This window comes from Lactuca virosa, chromosome 9 (assembly GCF_052849685.1).
Source record: "Lactuca virosa cultivar CGN04683 chromosome 9, Lactuca_virosa_CGN04683_v6, whole genome shotgun sequence".
NCBI lineage: Eukaryota > Viridiplantae > Streptophyta > Magnoliopsida > Asterales > Asteraceae > Lactuca > Lactuca virosa.
The window spans coordinates 273880117-273892045 of NC_136434.1; the positions used below are offsets into that span (position 1 = coordinate 273880117).

Genomic DNA, 11929 nt, shown 5'->3' on the forward strand with positions numbered 1-11929 from the left:
TTTTGTTTTTATTTTTTGATTGTTTTTTTTTTTTTTGCTTATTTTGATTTTTTTTAAACTAAATATAGGTTTGAGTTTTTAATGTTTAGCAATTATAAAATTTTAAATAAGAACAATATTAAGGATCGTAATAATTTCCGTTCATATTTTTTAATAATTTTATTTTTGGAGCATAAAATTTTGAATCAAAATATTTTGAATCACAGTATTTTGAATAATAATGATATTATGCATGATACATTTTTGGATCATATTAATCTGACAAAACTGTACAAATGGTCCATGTGGTTTGCTCAAAATTGTCACTTTGGTCCAAAAAGGTTTGGATTAGCACCAGAGGTCCAAAGTTTTCATTTTGTTGCTTGTTTGGTCCAATCTGTTTTCATTTTTTTCAAAATGACGGATTTGCCCCTAGTAATATGATTTTCTTTTTTTCTTATTTTTTCTGATTTTATATTTGAAAAAATAAAAAATAAAAATAAAATAAAAATAAATCACTCTCTCTCTCTCTCTCTCTTATTTGTTTTTATTTTTTTGATTTTAGATTTAAAAAAATAAAAAATAAAAATAAAATATATATCTCTCTCTCTCTCTCCCTCTCTCTCTCTCTCTCAAAGACATCACCCATCGCTGGAAATCGTTGAAGAACCCTAACGTTTTCCAAATCACTGAAATTGGAGTTTAATTTCCAATCGAGCATGCTCCCTTCGAGATTAATCGCTTCCATCTTCTTCATACCCCAAATTTCATCGGGAATTTCACAACTTAAATCATTGAACGAGAGATCAAGCTTAGTTTCTCAATCAAATTCTTGTAGTTATCATCCTCTTCACCTTCAATCTCTTAATCTTCTTCCCTATTTTTTTATGTTTCATCTTTCAAGTCCTGATTCGGGCTTGAGTCCCCAATCCGATAACAGCCGCTTCAACCCTAATTGACGCAAATCATTCTTGTGGATATCAGGAGGAATAATGTTGGATTTTGAGAAAATTTGTGGCTTAACAAAGTAATTTTCTCTCTCGAGCCGGATGGCGTATGATGCTTCCAGTGTGCTCACAACTAAGTGACCGATAATCGATCCCGTTAGTCGGAGTGATGAAGATCTGAAATTCGTGATCACAATCTCTAAGCATATAGCATCTTATTTCAAAGTTACAATGTGTTTGATTTCAATTTTGTCTTCTATATTGCTACTAATCAGTTCTGCCTAAGAACATTAGGGCAATTTCAATTCATTCATACAGAGGAACGGAAAATAGATATCGTGAATTGAGTATTCACCTGAATTGTATGGACTTCCTCCAACATTGCAAAGATTCCAGATAGTGGGAAACCATGAAATCCCTTCATTTTGCTTATCGTGAACTTTCTCTGTGGTTTGTGATGGAAGTGTCATGGCCGCTAAATTCTGTTTTGAGGTAATCGACGTTGATAGGTGGGTGTGGAATCGAAGCGGCTATTGGCAACTGGAAATTTCGGGTGGATGCGTTGAAGTTATGGTGAGGTGGAATGAGATTAAAGGTGATTTTGGTGATGAGGTTTGTTGAAGGTTGAAGATGGATGATGTTGGATGAGAAGATGTACGAGAGAGAGAGAGAGAGAGATATTTTATTTTTATTTTTTATTTTTTTAAATCTAAAATCAGAAAAATAAAAACAAATAAGAGAGAGAGAGAGAGTGAGTGATTTATTTTTATTTTATTTTTATTTTTTATTTTTTTAAATATAAAATCAGAAAAACAAATAAGAAAAAAAGAAAATCATATTAACAGGGGCAAATCCGTCATTTTGAAAAAAATCAAAACAGATTGGACCAAACAAGCAACAAAATGAAAACTTTGGACCTCTGGTGCTAGTCCAAACCTTTTTGGACCAAAGTGTCAATTTTCAGCAAACCACAGTGACCGTTTGTGTAGTTTTGTCTGTTAATCTGGATCATATTAATTTGAATAATAAGATACTGAATTAAGTAAAAGTTTTTATTCAATATAACATTTGAATTATATTTTTTGAATAATTTAATTTTGAATCATAAAAAATAACATAATTAGGGATCATTAAATATTTGAATCAAAAGATTTTTAAGTTAAAGAGAATAAACATATGGAATCATAATATTTTTGAATCATAATTATTTTGAATAATCTTTATTATTATATATATATTAAAGTTGTGGAAGAAAAGAATAGTAAACTTGTGATACTTTGTCCAGGTTTGGTCCCTTGATTTACATATCCGGTCCCTGTACTTCTTTAACTAATTTATTCATGTCCTTTTGTTTGTGTTCCATTCAACTTTCCATTTTTTTGGCAGAATTGGTCCCTGTATTATTGTTGGAAGTTAGGAATACTAAATTTGGATGTTTTTTGGCAACTTTGCTCATTATTCTTTACCCATTTTGACACTTTTGGTCCTTGCAATCAATATTTTTACACTTTTTTGGAACCTTTTAATATTTAAAGTTTGGCTACAAAACTTTAACGGTTTGGCAACTTTGATCCCTTTTCTAAAAAGTTGCTAATTCCTACCCCTTTAATTCTTTAGCCATTTTCACACTTCTGGTCCTTGCAGTCAAAACTTTTACATTTTTTGTCCGGGGCAAAGCCCGGACTTTTCATCCTTGCACTTTCTATGTCTGTCATATTTATCAATTCGGAAACAACATTGAAAGCTTCTGGCCCCCGCGTAGCGGGGGTACCTTTCTAGTTTGCATCATATTATGCTCAACATTTTTTTTAAAAACTTTTAATCTTTTAAAATCAAGTTTGGTATCTAAAACACTTTATTTTTAAAAAAGTTCATTTTACAAAGTCATTAGAATATTGAGTATAGGTATTCTTTACGTTTTTATAATTTTTGGAGATTTTTTTTCTATGTTCTTTTTAAATGTAAAAAATTAAAAAAATCAAATTTTCAGGATTGTGCTCATTTTGTAGAGAATTAAATGTTATGAAGTTTGGTTTTTTTCAGAAAAAAAACAAATTTCAAAGACAAAAAATAAATAAATAAGTTTATGGACGAAAAACTAAGTGGGTGTAAAAAACACTCACCAGCCAATAAGGGTTAGACATTTGGAGGGTCCACATGGGTCGAACTTTTTTTGTCTTTTAATCTTTTTGCTTTTTTCAATTATACCCTTCAAACAATTAACCTTCCTCGTAAATTATCAAAATCTCGCAATTAATTACCAAAATGTCATATTATCTTATGAGATTTTGATGATAAATCAAATCAAATCTTGGCCATTTATTTATTCAATTTTAAGGCCAAAAATTGTTCTCCTACCATTTGTTGACTTCCTACTTGATCATACTTCTCTCTCTCTCTCTCTCTCTCTCTCTCTCTCTCTCTCTCTCTCTCTCTCTCTCTCTCTCTCTCTGCTTATATATATATATATATATATATATATATATATATATATATATATATATATATATAACGGGTGAGGACTCAAAAATAAGTAACGACTAGGAGGAGAAATCATTGGCTTAAGATTGAAAAAAAATAAAAGGTATACATTTGATTTTATTTATCTTTAAAATCTCACGAGATGATATGATGTTTTTGTAATTATATGTGAGATTTTGGTATTGTACGGTAAAATTTAATTGTTTAGTGGTTAAATAAGTAAAAAAGAAAGAGAAAAAAAATGTAGATTGGTTCATTGAACACGAACGTACTGAATTATACCAAAGCTCACTTCCTTTTTTAGGCCATATTTTTTGTCGAAAAAAAAAACGAATATATAATTTTTCGTGTTTTATAGAAAAAAAATGACCTTTAAAAAAACACTTTATAAATTCATATTGACGTAAACAATTTTTTTTTCCCGATATTACCGATTTTAATTTTACAGAATTTCATTCAACATATTTTTTATAATTAACATGCTAAGATCTATACAACATATATTATCAAGAGTAACATTTTCTAATAAAACGGATTTTATATGAAACGTATTTTATTCTTTAAGAATTACTAATTACAATAATTCTTACTGAATAAGACTATAAACAAAAATTACATTAATTCTGAAAAAAATAGATGACTAATAATGATTACAAATTACATTTATTCTTGAAGATTAAAACTAAAAATGATTAAAAATGAAAAAAAAAACTTCAAAAACACTTATCAATTCTGAAAGAATGTTATTGCTAAGAATCACTTTATACATTATTATTAGAATACATTTTGCTAGATTACAATCTTGTTCTCCATATTTTCTTCTTTTTCCACATCAATGATATCCTCTTAAAAACCTAAATCCATAAAGAAAGACATAATCAACTTTCAAATATTAAAAATTTTCATGCATTCAAATAGAATAAAACAATAAATTCGGATAGAATGTGATATACATTCAAATACAATATAACTATAAATTCTACAAACCAAAATCAACAATCATCCATAAACTTGCAATGTAATTTATTCTGAAAGAATGTAAAAGGTATTACAAATGAGTATACCATTCTAGAAGGGCACGCGTGATTTCAAACTTGCAATGTTTCATTATTTAGGATGTCATTCTATAAGAATGAAGACCAATAACACGTACCACATAGTCCAACAATGTCAAGACCAAATGTAGCAATATAATGCATTTTTCCACCACATCTACTTAAAAAAACCAAAAACAACAAGTGAGTTCTATATATATATATATATATATATATATATATATATAATGAAATTTTCTATACAAACATTTATCTACAAGCCATTCAAACAAAAGTCAAAGCATAAAAGACTATCACTCAAATCATACAATGAAATTTTCTATACAACCATTTATCTACAAGTCGTTCTAACAACCAATACATATAGTTCATTCTAAAAGAATAATTATGACATAATTGGAATTTGAGATTCCATTCCGGAAGAATTGTTGTAAAAAATACACTCTTGGATATAAGAACAAAAAGAAAATCTTATATAATGACATTAGGCATGTTACGAGGGACAATTTGGATCTAGTCACAAGCACATAAGTATAAATTTTAATGTATTTTAATTGTTGCGTAGAATTTTAAAGTACATAGATTCACCAAAATTTTGTTTATATCCTATATAATAATCATGTAAGCCACTATAAGTATGTTAGTATACACATTTGGCAAAACAATTATGCCAAATTATTTCCATAGGATTGGATGCATACAAAAACAAAAGATCAAAGATTCCATCTTTATAAAAAGTGTTTCACTTAAAAAGTAAGTTTACATGATCACATATCTTATATTGAATAAATTAATCATTGTTTTGTGAATGAAATTAGATGGAATTAAAGAGTTCTTTACATGTGATCTTGATGACTTCAAATTGATAAATGGTAAAATTTGTCCTATTCATTCAATCTCAATAATTCATTTGGATAATACCTAGAAATTGATGAAGATATGTAGGATGAAGATGCTATACAAAAAATCGGTTAATACTCACATATTACTGTTTGCCTGCAAATCTTGCTGCTATACACCACTTGATCCACTTTCGGCAATTGTCGATTGCCATATTTGTGCAACTTCTAACAACTGATTCACCTGCAAAAATACAAAAACAAAAAAGAATGCTTTTTAATTTAAACGATATATATTTATTAATAAATAATTTTTTTATGTGAGTAGCAAAGGGTCGACGAGGAAGAAGCTCCTCATGGCAGCATGAACAAAATTCTCAAGTGAATATCTTTAAATCATGGTCAAAGGCGGCACTAATGGCGGCTTTGATCGGCTGGTGGCAGAGTATCCACCAAATCACTTTTGAACTGATTTGAGAAAGGGGTAGGTTCGATAAATGCAAATACTTGGTGCCAACAGCAAGGATAAGAGGGAATAGGACTTTGGCGAACAATAGAAGATGGAAGAGGGCACCGGCGATGGTTGCTATAGGCGATGATGGAAGTGTGGCAGTGGTCGGGGATTGAAATTTTTTTCAAGGTCGAAGAGATCGGCAGAGGCATTACACCTGATGGTGTGATGGTAGGTTTACTAAGAAGACGATCTTATGGTCATCATTAGGGTTTAGAAAAATATTGCAGATTTTATTTAATGATTTTTCCAAAAATACCAGAATTATTTTTGGTTTATAAAAGTAAAATGACTATGCTATCCTCATTCTTAAATTTAATGATTAAATTATTGCTAAATTCTCATTGGTCCATACATGTATACAATAGTTGTAGGAAACATTTAAACCTAGCTATATATATATATATATATATATATATATATATATATATATATATATATATAACTACCTCTTATATAAATAAACTCTAACTAGTTTGTTAAGATATAAATATAACTTACAAATAATCATGCGTTATGATATATTTCATAAGTTGTTATTTCTCCAATTAATATTATTTACATAAATAATAATTATCTAATTAGTAAAATATTATTTTCATAAAATAATAATTTTACAATTAAATACAAGTGTTGATATATTAATTAATAATCAAATTATACAATTAAACAATCAATTCATGGTAACTTGCTATAAGGTGTAACCCTAGAGGATCATTTGCTATCAACAATATCATTCTATAATAACTCTTGCACATACAAGATCTTTCAATTTGCCACTTGTACAAGAGACATCATAGATTGATATGGATAATGGTGAGTGTCTAGCAACATTTCATTGCCCTTAATAACACATGAAGAAGAATGACATTCATCAACATTCAATTCCCAAAAACTCCAAGCTTCAATTATTGTATTAAAGGTAAGTTTATCAGTTATCCCTTTGCTACAAACATCATGTTGAACATGAACCTTGAATCGCAATCATTTTCATTTGTAATTCAACTTTGAGTAACGTGTGTTAGATGTCTAACTCTCAAGAAATATAAGGAATGAATCCCATATTGACTACATAAGCCTCTTGCATAGTTCACACCATACCTGAAAATGGATTTTTTTACTGCCAAGTTAAGGATCAACATTTGACCATATCAAATCACAACGCTCCTTACACTTAAGTCTCACTATATATCTTAGGTCTTAAGGATACAAAGATAGTACCTTTTAATCAAGTATCATTCAAGTATCATTCTTGATGCGGGTCAGTTCAATACTAGTTCTCTGAGATGTACCTATGAAACTTGATTACAACCCATTTCCTACTTTCATCTGGTGAAAGTCAACCAATCCAATTCATATTACTCTTACTTCATAATTGCTCCCACAATTATAACCGACTATGAACTTTTAGAATAATAAGATTATTCATGGATTAAACATGTTAATATAGAACACAACAAGTATTGATGTTATGATCATATACTAGTATATCAAAACATTATATGATAGTTGTTGTCACAGTGTCCCAATATCCAAATACTAAATCCAATTCAAAATCTCATTAATAGAATAATAAAGTCTTATAGCTGAAGTGTGACAATTTATACTTAGCTCAAAAGAAAGACTTTACTAATGGGTTTGACAAAATTTAATTTTTGTGAATTCTATGAATACTATCATCTCCATATTTTGATTTTACTCTAGGTTTAGTTAAATAACATGGAGAATATGATTGGTGTTCTTTCTTGACATATAGTCACTTATTTGATTAATTGTACTCTCAAAGTCACAAAGATTTCTACATGATCCTTTAATGGCAGAAATCAACATAGTTTTTTAATGAACACATTCATCCAATCATATTTGACTTTAACTTCTAAGGTAGTGTATTCTTATTTTGTAGGCGGTTGGCTCATTATATTTTCCTCGGATCTCATTCCAGCTAAACTTACTCTTCATTCTATAATGAATTCCTAATCTAATTATAATTCATAATTATCTATCTTTGTTTTGAAATCATAATCATATGTAGCTGTTTACATGAAGAGTTTATTCTAAATTAGTTATCTTGTATACACTCGTTTAGTTCTTCTAAAGCATACTTAGAATGTCCTTAAAGTCATCTAGTGACTTAACCATGTAATCAATTTGTATCTCATGACATGACACAAATGATGGATTCATTAGCCAAGTAAATAGAATATAAATCATTTCATCTAGCTCAAAACTATGTGCTACGACCTTTTAAGACAAACTCAAAACGTTTTCATGTTATAATGCTAAGTGTCACACCCCCACACTGGAACGGCGGAAACGTTCGGGGGCGGAGGACTTCATGTACAGTATCACAATAATTGTATAATAGTAATCAAAGTACGACAACCATGTATTGATAAAGTATAAGTTATTACATATGTGTTCAAATCATTGTATATTGACACCAAAAATGTATAGCAAAAGTTAAAAGACATGAGTCTATGAAGCCCCGTCTTCTCAAAAACCCGTGGGTGTACCTGTTTACTGATTTCCTGAGAATACAAGTAGTTTTGAAAAGAGTGTCAACAATTAAGTTGCTGAGTTCATAAGCATGCATGTAACTGAAATCTGTTTTCTGTTCCTTGAAATTGTAAGTATGTTTTCCCAGAAAATCCTATATTTTCTGTTGTAATATGTTGTAATCACACAAGTAATTGTTATTGTACTCTGAAATAGTAAAATGTAGCTCTAATTCACATAGAACCATGAAAAGCATGTTCTCCCTAGATCGGAATAGTATTCTATATTTGTACTAGTATGAAAACTATGTAATTGTAAATATCTTGATTCACCAGTTGTACTTGTAAAATATTGTATTATAGTTTTATTAGTTAATAAAACTATGTGAAGTTGTTTACTTATTCATAAACTAATCGTATTGTTCAATACCAAATTGTGAGTTATCATAACCATGCTTGATGACCTAAGATGGCCTGAACACGACGTTCTTCAGGCGTCTCAATCGGTATGACAATTGTCACCTCAGGCCTGCCGGCCTAGCTGTTGCAAGCAACTCAGGTGCGGGATTGTCAGTCCCGTATATATCTATACAAAAGTGTCACCCTCTCCCTCCATGAGACCCTGGTTATAATTTCAGAACTTGGTTGGTACTTAAATAAGTACGTGAAGTGTGTCTCACAAATGCTATATTGACGGTTACGTGTAGAATAATGAAAAGTTACTTTGTAATAAATAAACTGTAAGTATATCTCATAAACTATATTTATTATAGTTTATATGTTTGTTTTCCGTATTGTATTCTGAACTTTGAAAAGCAACATGTAAGTTCCATAAACTATATCTATTATAGTTTATATGTTTGTGTTTTACTGAAATAAAAACCTTTATTTTGTAAATGATTCAGCAAGTTTAGATTGTAAACACTGTGATACGGTTGTTCCGTGCAATTCAATGTTTTATGTTCCAACGGTACTAAAATATTTTGCAAAAATTATATTTTTGTTTAACAAGTTTAAAATTCTTCTTATACTTATATAAATATAATATTTATATAATTATGATTAAATAGACAGTCGAATAAATAATTCTACCCCAAGTCCACAACCAAACAAGGAACAGGAAATGGAGCCAAATTATCAATTCTATGCCTCTTGAACCATAATTATATAATTTATACATACATAAATATATATTTTTAATAACGGAAACAATTAATAAAATATTGAAAACATTTAGATATTAACACAAATTTTATTGTGTTACACTTGTACTCCCCCCCCCCCCCTAAAACAGTGAAAATCATGAAAACGTAGGGGGTATGAACTCACCTCAAATGTGATAACAGTTTCGATAACGGGGTAGAAAACGGTTACTTCGGGATAGAACACGGGAAGGATATCGTTATCCTAATAGTTTTAATCACATAATATCGAATAATAATTAGATAAAGTAATGAGTTAAAGTGTTTAAACAACAGTAGTTTTATAAATAATACTTACCAAAGTTTTTAACAATTTGATGTAAAGCTCTTGGAATGAAAGGAAATTTGAGAGAAAAGTGAGTGAAATTTGTTTACTGGACGTAAGAAATGAGAATGATATCATTTTGGTTTCTTAAATATGAAGAAACGCTTGGCGGTTTGTAGAGTTTTCGGCCATAAAGTGGCTGATTTCGGCCGAGAACTCTACCTGAGGACAAGGAGATTTCGGACAAGATCTTTACCCGAGAAAGAGGATTGCGGTCCGAGGGATGTTTGCGGCCGAGAAGAGATAAGGTTGCGAGGGTTTTCGGTCTTGACCGAAATCTCGTTTTCGGTCCGAAGAATCAAAGACTTTTCATACGTTTTCGGTCCTCACAATTTTACTCACATTTTTGAAATACTTATTTAATAAAGGTTCTATACATATAAAGTATTAATTTAACTTTAATGAATTAACAAATCAACAACTTAGACTTTTATTTAGCAAGTTTGACTTTTGTTGACCTTGGTTGACTTTTGTTGACTTTTACAAATTTGAAAATAACGGGTTGTCACATTATCCCCCCGTTAGAGGGAATTTCGTCCCGAAATTGTTTCTAAAGTGCTACTCATGAACTAGGGAAAAGATGTGGATACTTTTGTTTCATTTGATCTTCCCGTTCCCAAGTGAATTCAGGTCCCCGCTTGGCATTCCAGCGAACCTTCACTATTGGTGTACGGTTTTGTTTTGTTCTTTTGACTTCCCTATCCATGATTTCCACTGGTTCTTCTACGAAATGTAGGTTCTCGTTTAACTCAATTTTGTCAAGTGGGATTACAAGAGTCTCTTCAGACAGGCACTTCTTGAGATTAGAGACGGGAAAAGTGGGATGAATGTTACTGAGTTCATGCGGTAGTTTGAGTTTATAAGCAGCCGGACCAAGTCTAGCAAGAATATCGAATGGTCCGATGTACCTTGGATTTAGTTTCCCACGTTTGCCGAAACGTATCATTCCTTTCCAGGGTGAGAGTTTTAACAAGTCGCGGTCACCAACCTGGAACTCCAAGGGTTTTCGTCGTTTGTCCGCATAACTCTTATGTCTGTCTTTAAAAGCTTTTAATCGTTCCCGGATTTGGTCAATCTTTTCTGTGGTTTCTCAAATGATCTCGGTACCGGTTAAAGTATTGTCAGGTACTTGGTTCTTGGCTAGTTGCATATCACCCACTTCAGCCCAACACAGAGGGGATCTACACTTACGGCCATAGAGGGCTTCAAATGGAGCAACTTTGATACTAGTGTGATAGCTATTGTTATACGAAAATTCAAAGAGTGGTAAATGGGTATCCCACGCTCTACCAAAATCTATCAGACAAGCCCTCAACATATCTTCCAGCTTTTGTATGGTTCTTTTGCTTTGCCTATCAGTCTGAGTATGGTACGCTGTACTCATGTCAAGATTTGTTCCCAAGGACTTTTGCAGTGATTGCCAAAACCGTGAGGTAAATCTGCTATCTCGGTCAGAGATAATGGATATTGGCACACCATGCAATCATACTATTGTTAGATTAGGTGTCTAAACCCATAACTATAATTGGTATGTACTTGACCCGAGAGTAGCATGGTCCGTTTGGGTTGCCTTCACCAGTGCAATTTGATATGATGGACTTTTGAGAAGAGGTTATTTGTGATTTATTAATATATTAAAAGAATAATATATTAATATGAAATCATATTATTTAATTAGTATTGATCAATAATTAGTTTGGAATTAATTTAGTGATCAAAAGAGACTAATTAAATATACGGGGACTGATTAAGTAAATCAATGATTCGTATAGTGTAGGCCAATGGTCCATGGTTATTTAGGATGGGCTAAACCAATATGGTAGACCATGGTAAGTCCATGGAGTTTTAACCCATGGATCCTAAGTAATATTAAAGGTTATGGTGCATTAGGGTTTGCATGAATGTAACCCTAGTCTTTGCCACACTATAAAAGGAGTCGCTTAGCTTCTAAAATCGGCCTATATGTTCTTTAGAAGAGTCATAACCAATTTTTGTGATAGCTAGTCACTTCTCATTAGCCTCCTCTTACATTTGGTCTTTGTGACACATTAGAGGCATCACATTTGAGGTGCTAAAGCTTTTGAAGGCCAAGAAC

The 11929-nt window shown here is 31.0% G+C and overlaps 1 pseudogene; it reads right to left on the reverse strand.

Annotated features, from left to right (window-relative positions):
* Positions 1–765: 765 nt before the first annotated feature.
* Positions 766–1396, reverse strand: LOC145140547 (uncharacterized; annotated as a pseudogene).
* Between the last annotated feature and the right edge of the window lie 10533 nt (positions 1397–11929).